We start from the raw sequence: 12,260 nt of genomic DNA, 5'->3' as shown, positions 1-12,260 counted from the left end.
GGAGTGTTAGAAATGCTCAAAAACCATCAGATAGGTCCTACAGTATTTTGTTGTGTGACCCTTTCGGTTGCAACTGGTACAATGCATCTCCCTGCATTCACCATTGTGATGGAGATTGCACTTGTTGCACTTTGGGAGATTTCTGGAATACTGCTTAGGGGCACTTGGGGTGGATGAGGCTGGAGCATGTGGTGTGGAGGGAACTTGGGTGGTTGCAGCATGAACTGTCACTGTTTGTTGTTTCTTTGACGACTCTGAGCCTTGTCATCCCTTCCTCATGTTATTCTTTCCCTTCTTGTTATCGCTCTCCTTCTTGCTTTCAGTTTCCCCTGCTTTCTCGCCCTTCTTGTTGTTGTGGTCGTACAGCTTCTTGGCCAACCTCTTGGCACTGCCAAAGGTTTCAGGATTTGCGGCTATCACGTTTCCTTGAATTGGGGAGGTTAATCCCCAGATGAATCGCTCGATTTTCTTTCCTTCCGAAGTAATCATGCCAGGTCACAACAGAGACAGTTCACTAAACCTTGATATGTAGGCATCGATGTCGGAGTTTCGGACGGTGAGATTCCATAACTCTTGCTCCATTTTCTGAACTTCGCCACGCGGGCAGTATTCAGCCATCAGCATTTCTTTCAATTCCGCCCAAGGCGTAGCATTAGCCACCGGAAGAGTCATAGCTTCCATATGTCCATTCCACCAGGTGAGAGCTTGATCAACAAATGTACATGCTGCAAAATTCACCTTGACTTCTTCAGGGCATCCGCATATCTCGAACACCGATTCCACCTTTTCAACCCATCTTTTCAGGGTTATCATTCCACATGTGCCATTAAAGGTTCGCGGTTTGGCGTTGGTGAATTATTTGTAGGAGCATGTCTTGGCAGGTCCTTAGTTCAAACCGTTGTTTGAACTTCCGGCCCCCTGTCCGTTGCCTCCACCATTGTTTCCATTAGGAATCTGTGCCATTGCTGCGTTGACTGCAACGAATACAACAGCTTGAAATGCAACCGAGTTGATTTCTGGTGGCGGCGGTGGTTGATTGTTTCCACGGTTTGGTCTTTATGGCATCTTGCTGTTATGAAACAGAAAGATGTTGAGTACGTATTGTATTTAAGTTGGGAATTCCGTGAATCGATTGTGCATCTAATTGGTTCCATATATTTACACCAAACAATAAGAATATAAAACACATAGCAGATAACAACATCACGATAAACAAATAATATTTTCCACTAATAACATTCGTACTTTGATACATGAAATTTTTGCCCGAAAGGGCATACATAGGGGTACAAAGTTCGGCAGCATACGACTCTATGAGTAGTGTAATCACTTAAACATGGAGTCGGTAGTACATAACATGGTAAACATAATGGAACATAACACTAGTAGTAGGGGGTCTACTGATTCTAAACACACTAGGAGGTGTCTAACGGTGGTAGTGAAGTAATATCCCAAAATGTTGTGCCAATAACTGAGCCATCTCGGTCATTTCCCCGATGACCTCGTCTCTTTCCTGCTCAGCCTGCACAGCTCGTGCCTCCATGGCAAATAGCTGTTGCCGAAGTGTGGCAGCCTCTGCTTCCGGAGAACGATCCTCACCCACGGGATTTCCTGGTGGAGTAGGGTGGTCCTGGTGTGTCTCGTCTGTAGGTGGTTTGACGGGGGCTTCGTCTGTGTCTCTTTCCTCCTCCATGTCGTCATCGGTCCCCTCGAACTCGTAGTCCGTATCAGTGTACTCGTCGGGCCCAATGTCGTGTGCTGCCCCTTGTCCTTCCTCGGGGTCGTCTTCAATCATTCTGTAGGCCACTAGGGCCTGGTGAAACTGTATGCCTTGATGTTCCTCCTCCATGGTGACTGTGATGAGGAACACGTAAGGAGGGTATATAAATAAACCATTATTATTCCTAAGACATTTTTGTTGTTATTAAAATTGGTTTGATGTTCTCCTCTTGGTTATCAGAAGGGTATGCCTTAGGTTTACTGACCATCGCGATTGCTCCAGGGCATGTGATAGTTGTATTCTGAAGGAAATGTAGTTGATCAGGCTACATTCATCCCTAATACAACTGTGAACAGTTCTAGCTTAGCCGAGATGTCAGGAATTTCCAAATATCTTATTTGAATTGTTATTATGTTTACTTTTCTAAGTCGCACAAGTAAGAGTGTTTATTATCATATTTTATTTGTTTTGTTCAGAGTTATTTAGTCCCTCTTTGGGTTTATAGTTGCATATCAACGTGTGGTTAGATATGCCAGTTCACTATAAACAGAGCTCTGATACCAACCTGTCACACCCCCGAACCAGACGGCGGAAAACGTCCGAGGGCTCGTGTGACTTAAATTGAAATACATCACAATGAATACACATGAAACATAACATAAGCATCACCATGCATTAATACATTACAACCGTCATTGTTCCCATCAAGTACATTGTTTACATTACAGAATCCAAAAACATAAATTGTTTATCGATTGACATCACACAAAAGACGTTTCAGACACACGCTTGATAATTCTTCATTCTAACGGTTACCTGAGAACACAAGTTATTTTGAAAACGGTCAACATATATAATGTTGGTGAGTTCATAAGCAGGTTTGATGTGAAAATGTTTTGTATTGATTGTAAAACCCAGAAAATCCGATATTTTCTGTAACAAAAATTGTTTACGAAAAAGGTGTGATGATCCATAAGTATATGTGTATATGATTTCAAAACATGTAAAAGTGATATGTCTTCCATAATAGTTCCTTGTATTATAGTTGTTGTAAGTAGAAGTGAATAATGTTGTTCCCCGAAAAACCCGATGTCTTCCGATATAAATAGTATGATAGTTTTGTATTATTGTATAATCACTTTGCATCGTCACCGCGTATGAATATGATTTCCCATGATTACTTAGATGGTAATGGATCTCTATGTGAGTCGTTATAACCATGCATAATAATGACTAATTAGTCTGTCTTGGAATTCTATCGAATGCCGGTTTTGAATTAAGATTTTGTCACCCTAGACTGGCCGAGTCTAACTGTAGCAAACAGCTCCGGTGTGGGGGAGTCACCCCCGTATAGATCTATACACAAACTCTCGCTCTCCCTCAAGGAGACTCTGATTATAACTACAGGCTACGACCGACACTTATTGGTGCCACCCGTTATTTCTCACTAAATCCAAATGCAATTGAATAACATTGTTTTACAAACCGATTTATGATTACTTGAATATAAGGTAAGCCAAACAGACAAAGAAAAGAGGACAACGGAGGCCCACTAACTTTGTGTGTTATTATAGGTTGTCGAGTATGCTACGGACACGTTATAGCCCATTAAGCATATTATGAATGATTAGGGTCTTATTGGCAATGCAAATGGACCACTAAGGCCCAATAGCATGTTAAAGCAGATAAAGGCCCATTAGGTATGTAATTGGGTCACCGCAAGCCCAATAAACATGTGTGAATATATTGGGCCCAATAATCATGATATTGGGCCACAAAGGTCCAATAGCACGAATAGAACATTTTTGGGCCCAATCATTGAATCATTTATAGTTTATTGATTTTATGTTTGTAGTTTATGTATTTGTTGTATGCTAAATGTTTATTCGAAATGTTAAAAAAATGCTTTGACGTTTGATTAATAACAGAGCTTTGGTTGTAAAACATTTTTAAAAACCATGCGTTATAAACTTGATATTTTAAACGCACTAATTTAATATTTGACTATTTGGACCAAAAATATTTAGTTTGACCGTTTCAGCCCCTTTATCTATAAAAATGGCACTTGTAGACCCTTTTTATGAAAATTGACATTTTTGGTCCTTAAACCATTTTTCTTGACATTTTCGACCCAAACATTATTTAAATAATAATTTCAGCCCAAAACTATTGTATTTGTCATTTCTAGCCCTTATTTGTAAAAAGTTTATACTTTTGGCTCAAATTCCGCAAGTTTTACAATTTTGACCCCAAAATAAAAAACTTTGCATTTTTAGTCAAATTTTTTCATCAAAGTCATTTTCAGCCCCTAAAATAGTTTATTCGCGTTTTAGACTAATAATTTGATCAATTTACCACTTCAGCCCCTAAACTCTTCATTTTTTCGCAACTTTGGGCCCAAAAACCCGTGAGGCCCAAATATAAGCCCATTAAGCTATAATTTATGTTTTTGGCCCCTAGAAAAGTGTTATTTCCATAAAAGTCAGATTTTTATGTAAATAATACTATTTTATCATTATAAAACAAAAAATATCATATTTTACCCAAATCTTCGTTATTTTTGCAAAAATGACACTTATAAGGATCTTTGACTTTGTTTTCACTTCTTAAGCCTAAAGACTCTTAGATCTTTGAAGTATGTTGTTTATTATGTTATTTGTGTATGTATCCTTCACACTTTAGCCATAGATTTCAAGATATAGCAATAACATCATATTTTCACAACACAAACCAAAGAAATCACATATAACAAGCATACACACATAGATCAACACATAGCACTTGTATTCTCCCCCAAAAACAAGTAAAAAACGAAAACAAGGGGGTATGAACTCACCTTGCTTAGTTGTCTTCGGTTTTGAAGTAGAAATGGAAGAAGATGGTGTTGTTTTTTGCCCTAACAAGCTCCTTGAGAGACTTTCAAACTTCGATGGGCTCTAGTGAATTATATCATGAAATAAAGCTATGTAAGAAGGAGTTTTTGTATTAAGATGGAAGTAGATGTTTGTGTTTGATACCAACTTACCAAAGGTTGAAGAAATCTTGATGAAGATCCTTAAAAACTCAAGCAAAATTCGAGGTCTCTTGATGGAAGACGGAGGATGATCTTGAATGTGGTTTGGAGAAGATTTGAAAATGTGTGTGTGTGTGTTGTAATCTTCGGCCGAGGATAAGAAGAAGAGAGGAGAGAAGCTTGAAATGATGGGTGCATGGAAACATGAGAGTTTATGGATGTATTTTGTGTATTTGGCATGTAGGACTAATGGTTATTAGTGAGGTGGCACCTCACTAATCACTCTTATCATAATTCTTTTCCTTTTTTTTGTTAATTGATGTTGGGCCGAGTTGGGCTTAATAAAAGAAACATGGATTAATTTGGCCCACCTTTAGCCTTGGTTCAAAATCATGAGGTTCATAGAGAAGGTTTTCGGCCCATTTTGCTCCTTTGGATGATTCACGGCCCAATTAGCATAAGAGAATGAATTTTATGGCCCATTAGGGCTAATTAGATTTGTTATGGCCCAACAAGGTTAATTAGGCTAGTTATGGCCCAATAAGGCTTATTGGAGTAGTCTCTTCCATTTTACGCCCAATATGGCCCAAAATGTCAAATCTTATGAAGATGGGTTGAATTAGAGCCCAATTAAGAGTTCTAAGCCCAAACGAGTCAAATCGAAAACTTATTGGTCCATTGGGCCCAATAAGGAAATCCTAGTCCATAATGGACTTAAACCAGGATTTTTAGGGTTTCCAAATCTTTCGTTGACCATTTGAAGTGTTTGTATAGAGTGTTTGATGGAATTTTGTTGTCATTGAATAAACATCATGTTTTCAAGTCATGGTTACAATTGTTTCCATTGATAATGCTTACATAAGGATGGAGTTTCCTAGCCAAATTTGCTAGTTGTGACATCATCCCTCCGTTAGAGGGAATTTCGTCCCGAAATTCTTTTTGAAGCTAGATTTGAGAATGCGAGAATAAGTGACGGTACTTTTGCTTCATCTGGTCTTCGCATTCCCATGTGAATTCAGGTCCACGCTTTGCTTAGTACGCTTCACTTCCCTGTCCATGATTTCAATTCGTTCCTCGATGAATAGGAGATTCTCGTTGATTTCGATTTATTCCAATGGATGACAAGAGTTTCATCGGATAAGCACTTTTTCAGATTGGAAGCATGGAACACAGGGTGTACGCTGCTAAGCTCAACAGGTAGCTGCAGTCTATAGGCCACTGGACCGATTCGGGCAAGAATCTCAAATGGCCCAATGTATCGTGGGTTTAATTTTCCCTTTTTCCCGAAACAAATCACCCCTTTCCAAGGAGAGACGTTTAACAGCACCTGATCCCCGAATTAAAATTCGAAGGGCTTTTGCCGTTTATCAGCATAGCTCTTCTGTCGGTCTCGTGATGCTTGAAGTCGAGCTCTGATTTGAACTATCTTCTCTGTCGTTTTGCGTATGATTTTTGGCCCTGTTAAAGCATTGTTTGGTGTTTGTCCTCTTGCTAGCTAAGTGTCACCTACCTCATCCCAACACAACGGTGATCTACATTTACGACCATATAATGCTTCGAAGGGAGCAACTTTAATGCTCATGTGATAACTATTATTGTACGGAAATTCAATCAAAGGTAAGTCGGTATCCCACGACCTTCCAAAGTCTATCACACATGCTCGAAGCATATCTTCAAGCGTTTGAATGGTTCGCTCACTTTGACCATCCGTCTGTGGGTGGTAAGCAGTGCTCATGTCGAGTTGTGTTCCCATAGCCTTTTGAAGTGATTGCCAAAAGTGTGAAGTGAACCTACTATCTTGATCTGAGATGATAGATATTGGCACTCCATGGAGTCTCACAATTTCCTTGATGTAGATTCTAGTCAATCGTTCCATCTTGTATGATTCCTTTATTGGCAGGAAATGGGCGGATTTTGTCAACCTATCGACTATCACCCACATGGCATCCAATCCATCAGTTGACTTGGGTAATTTGATCACAAAGTCCATGGTAATCCTTTCCCATTTCCACTCCGGTATTACCGGCTGTTGTAATAGTCCCGAGGGCTTTTGATATTCTACCTTCACTTTAGCGTAGGTGAGGATCTTGCTAACGTAAGTGGTAATTTCTACCTTCATGTTAGGCCACCAATAATGTTGTTTGATATCCAGGTACATTTTATCTGAACCCGGATGGATGGAGTATCGTGTCTTATGACCTTCATTCATGACTACCTCTCTGAATCCCCCAAGTTTAGGGACCCAAATTCGGTTCATGAAATAATATGTTCCATCCTCTTTGACTTCGAAGTTCTTTTCCATTCCACTTAACGCTTCGCTTGTTTTGTTGTCTGTCTTCATGGCATCAAACTGGGCTTCTTTGATTTGTGAGATTAGATGGGTTTGAATGGTTATTGAAAGCGTTTTCACACGGCGATTCGAGTATTCTTTTCGACTCAAGGTATCAGCTACCACGTTAGCCTTGCATGGGTGGTACTTGATTTCACACTCATAATCGTTTAGTAGCTCAACCCATCTTCGCTGCCTCATGTTTAACTCTTTTTGATTTAAAATGTGTTGGAGGCTTTTGTGGTCAGTGAAAATGGTGCACTTTGTACCATAAAGGTAGTGCCTCCAAATCTTCAAAGCAAAGACCACAGCTCCCAATTCAAGATCATGGGTGGTATAGTTCACCTCATGTGTGTTTAGCTGTCGGGATGCAAAAGTTATTACCTTCCCACGCTGCATGAGTACCCAGCCTAAACCCTGATTCGAAGCATCGCAGTAAACTACGAAGTCCTCAGTTCCCTCTGGTAATGATAGTACGGGTGCACTACAGAGAGCTCGTTTCATAGTTCGGAAGGCAACCTCCTGATTTTTTGTCCATTCGAATGGTACGCCCTTTTATGTAAGCATGGTAAGAGGCTTGGCTGTTCTGCAGAAGTTCTGGATGAATCTTCTATAGACCCAGAAATTGACGAATTTATGTGGGTGTCGTTGGGACTGCCCATCCTTCAAAAGCTTTGATCTTATAAGGGTCCACATGTATCCCTTCTTGGCTGACAACATGACCTAAAAAGTTTACGCTACGGAGCCAGAACTCACACTTAGAGAGTTTTGTGTATAACTTTTCGGCTCGCAGGGTTTCCAAGATTTGTCGGAGATGTCGAACATGTTCCTCTTCGCTTCAAGTATAAACCAGGATATCGTCGACGAAAACGATGACAAAGTTGTCGAGGAATGGTCGGCAAACTCGGTTCATCAGGTCCATAAATGCGGCAGGGGCATTCGTTAGACCGAAGGGCGTTACAACAAATTCATAATGTCTATAGCGAGTTCGGAAAGCGGTCTTGGGGATATCCTCCTCCCGGACCTTGAGTTGATGATAGCTGGATCGCAGATCTATCTTAGAGAAGTAATTTGCTCCTTGAAGTTGTTCGAATAGATCGTCGATTCGTGGAAGTGGGTAGCGATTTTTGATAGTGGGCTTATTCAGCTCTCTATAGTCGATGCACATCCTAAAGGATCCATCCTTAAAGTACCGGAGCTCCCCAAGGTGAGAAGCTGGGTCTGATGAATCCTTTATTCAAGAGTTCGCTGAGTTGGCTTGACAATTCTTATATCTCCGCAGGAGCCAACCTATAAGCCGATTTGGCGATGGGTGTAGCTCCTGGTACAAGGTCAATTCGGAACTCGACTTGTCTTTCTGGGGGTATCCCCGGAAGATCTTCAGGAAAGATGTCAGGGAAATCGCATGCCACTGGGATGTCTCGAATATTAATCTATTCCTTGGATTTATCCATTATGTGAGCTAGAAACGCAAAGTCCTTCTTTTGTAGACACTTATGTGCCTTAATACATGAGATAAGAAGAAGGTTCGTACTGGGTTTGTCTCTGTATATGATTAGGGTTTCGTGGTTAGGGAGATGAAGGCGAACGGCCTTCTCGTGACACATAATTTCAGCATGATGGGGGCTTAACCAATCCATGCCGATAATCACATCAAAACTCCTAATAGTTACAGGCATCAAGTTTATTTTAAATGCGTGGTGATTTAAGGTTAGGGTACATCCTATGTAGATTTCCCCTGCTGATTCTGTTTTCCCATTATCCATTTCCACCGTAAAGGTTTCATTAAGCTTCTGGGGTTGTTGTTTTAGCAAATGTTTGAATTTTTTACTCACAAAACTCTGCTCTACCCCGGTATCAAACAGGATGCATGCATATGTGTTGTTAAGGAGAAACGTACCAGTGACAACAGCGGGATCCTGAACTGCTTCTCCTTAACCCATGGTCAGCACTCTCCCTGCTCCTCCATTCCCTTGGTTGTTGACATTGGGGCAGTTTCGACGGAAATGCCCAGTCCTTCCACATCCATAACAGGTGTGGCTAGCCCTAGCATTGTTGTCGTTGTTGTTGTTGGTGTTGTTGTTGTTGTTGTTGTTGCAGTTCTTGTTGTTGTTTCCCTGTTGCTGGTTCTGGGGAGGATAGTGTTGGATAAGGTGTCTAAGTCCATAACTATTTATGGTATGTACTTTACCCGACCCGGCATGGTCCATTTGGCTTGCATGGCATCATGCACTTGGATAGACTAAATGAGAGAAATAACACTTGTGGTTTATTAATATATTATAAGTTCTAATATATTAATAATATTATTTAATTAGTATTGATCAAGAATTAATCTAGGATTAATTAAGTGATCAAAAGGAGACTAATTAAATATATGGGTTGATTATGTAAATCATCCATAACTTGTATAGTGGGCTATAGGCTCCATGGACATCAAGTTGGGCTAAGGTCCATTAGATGCTCCATGGATGCTCCATGGTAGTTACAAACCCATGGGTCATGGAAATGAAGAGCCATGTTACATTAGGGTTTACATGGTGTAACCCTAATGCAACACACTATATAAAGACCATGTTATCTACCAAATCGGCTACACTAGAGAGACAAGAGGGCTAGGCCGATTTTGAGTGTTAGACATTTCTCTCAAAGTTTATTCCAAGAGCATTTGGTGTTGTGTGAAACATTTGAGGCATCACACTTGGGGTGCTAGGCTCTCAAGGTTTTCAAGGAATCAAAACAACTACAAGGTATGTAATTCTAGCTATCTTTTATCATTAAAGTTCCCCATGCATGCTAGATAGGATTATAAACCTTGGAAAAAGTATTTTGCATGTATTATAGACAAACATAGATCCAAGGTTTTCTAGGGTTGCATGTACACTTAGGAGTGTTAGAAATGCTCAAAACCCATCAGTGGTATCAGAGCCTAGGCTTGTTTGTTGATACTTGATGCAAAATAGTGAAAAAAGTCGAATTTTCTGGATACATTTCTGGTACACGATGCTAAACATGTTGCGATCCTCAAACTAAGCGAGGTTGTGTTTTTGTCTCATGATTTCACTAGAATAAAGGGGGCCACAAATGCATTATAACGTATATAGGCTCAACTAAACATTTGGGTCTTCATGCAATCATCAAACATAACACTAGCATGGAATCCTAATAGTTTTTACCAAGATTTCCTAAATTAATCCTAGTAATATTTTTTAATGCAAAAATTTCAAAATTATACCTAAATTAGGATTCTAATGTAACTAATATAATCAACCCCCTACCCCACACTTAATTTATGCAATGTCCCCATTGCATATTATGCATGATACAGAACATAAAAGTAAAGAGAGAATTGGAACAGACTCCCCTGGGATAGAAGTTCCGAGGTTGATTTTCTTCTTTTGAGCTCCATATTCAGCTGACTTTGGCATGGGAACAGCTCATCCATGCCTTGGGTGTCAAACGTCTCGTGTGGTTGACTGCTCTAAATATACAGGAAAAAGCTTCTTGGAAACGCTAGGAAAATGTTCTTCAAAAATGTAGCCAATTGTCGTATCAAATATTATCAAATCATCAGCTTGAGAGACAAAATAAGGATCAACTCATCGATTCTGTAGGGTGGCTCGCCGAGTTGTAGCGTAATACTGGCAGAAGTCGAGTTTTTATATTGGGACTCGTCGAGTAGGTAAGTGCACTCGCCGAGTCCATCGCTGTATGGGAAAAAATGTTTTTGCTCCAGGTCCGATTCTGATGTGTGTGGGGAATATTAAATTGATACTTTCCCCATTTTTTTCTTCACTAAATGAGCTCTTAATAACCTCTTTCATCATCGGACTCCTAATTAGACTCAAAACTTCGTTTTCTCTCTCGCCTGGACTCGATTTTTCCCTTGGTTATCCTTGACTCTAGACTCTCGCATGCATCCTTACACTAAAATCTAATGACGGGTTGCCTCCCGCAAGCGCTTCTTTTTGTGCGAGTCTTTAGCTGGACTCTCAACTTAATAAACTTCCAATAAACTCAATGCTAATCCATCCGTTGCATTAAATATTTTCTTTGGACCAATTTGTAAAATTCGACTCTTTGCTTCAAAAATTGGCCAAACGAGCTTGAATTCATAAAACCCAAGAATATTGACAAGGGTTGGAATTGGTTGGATACTAATCATAAATGGATCGTGATTTAGAACTTTCTCTAAAGTTGGAATCGTCACCCCATGCTTCGAAACACAAACCGGAAATACAGGGGGCCATGTCGTGGTAATGGTCAAACCACGGCTTGGTTCCTGCAATTCAGCTTGTTCTTGTTCTTCATCCAACCTCTCTGCTAGCAACCTTTCCAGCTCCTCCAAGTCTCTTTCTGGATTAAATTCTTCATCTTGTAACTTTAGCTCTTGTAACTCAAATTGTTCTTGATCGTTAGACAAGATGTTATCTAACCATCTATCAAATTTCTTCAAATCTTCATCCGATCCACACTCCTCATCTTCTTGCTCAATTTCCTGTACTACTTCCTCAAGAAAAGCATCAAAAGCATCGAGATTTGGAAAACACATAATATATAAAAATTAAACTATATAAAAAAATAAAAATATATGATAACAATTAGCAAATAAAATTAACTATTTAGAACCGTTCCCCGGCAACGGCGCCAAAAACTTGGTGTGTGTTGAATACACTAGTTTTAATCCTACTAACTTAAACACAAAGACAAACACACGAAAGGCAGTGTACCTATCGATTAGCAGTTTAGTTCAGGTAAGTAGGGTATCGAACACAGGGAACGGTAAACAAGTAAAATAAATGCTAATATTATCTAAATAAAACAAGTAATAGAAAGGGGGTTTTCTCTAGTTTTGCAAGACTAGAAACTTAAACAATTAACTAAAACTTAAACTAAGAAACTAAGAGCTAAGCAAATAAAAATCAACTAAATTCAATAATTAAGGAGACTTCTGTTTAGGTTTGAATCATTTATTCCTACGGTTGATTTTATGACAAGTGCAATGGATTAATTGGCATTGGCTACCGATTAGTGTGATTAGGTTCACGTTCGCTATTACTAATCCTTAGAAAACAAATTAATTCAAGCAGTGATCAAGTGATTAAACTAATAAATTCCCTAGCTTAATTATTCGGGTTAAATAAGACTTGTAATTGGCTAATTAAATTGGTGATTCAATTAACCTCTTGTTGATGGTG

Source organism: Lactuca virosa, chromosome 5, assembly GCF_052849685.1.
Source record: "Lactuca virosa cultivar CGN04683 chromosome 5, Lactuca_virosa_CGN04683_v6, whole genome shotgun sequence".
NCBI lineage: Eukaryota > Viridiplantae > Streptophyta > Magnoliopsida > Asterales > Asteraceae > Lactuca > Lactuca virosa.
The sequence above is the reverse complement of the archived record's forward strand: the minus strand, read 5'-3'. Positions refer to the sequence as shown.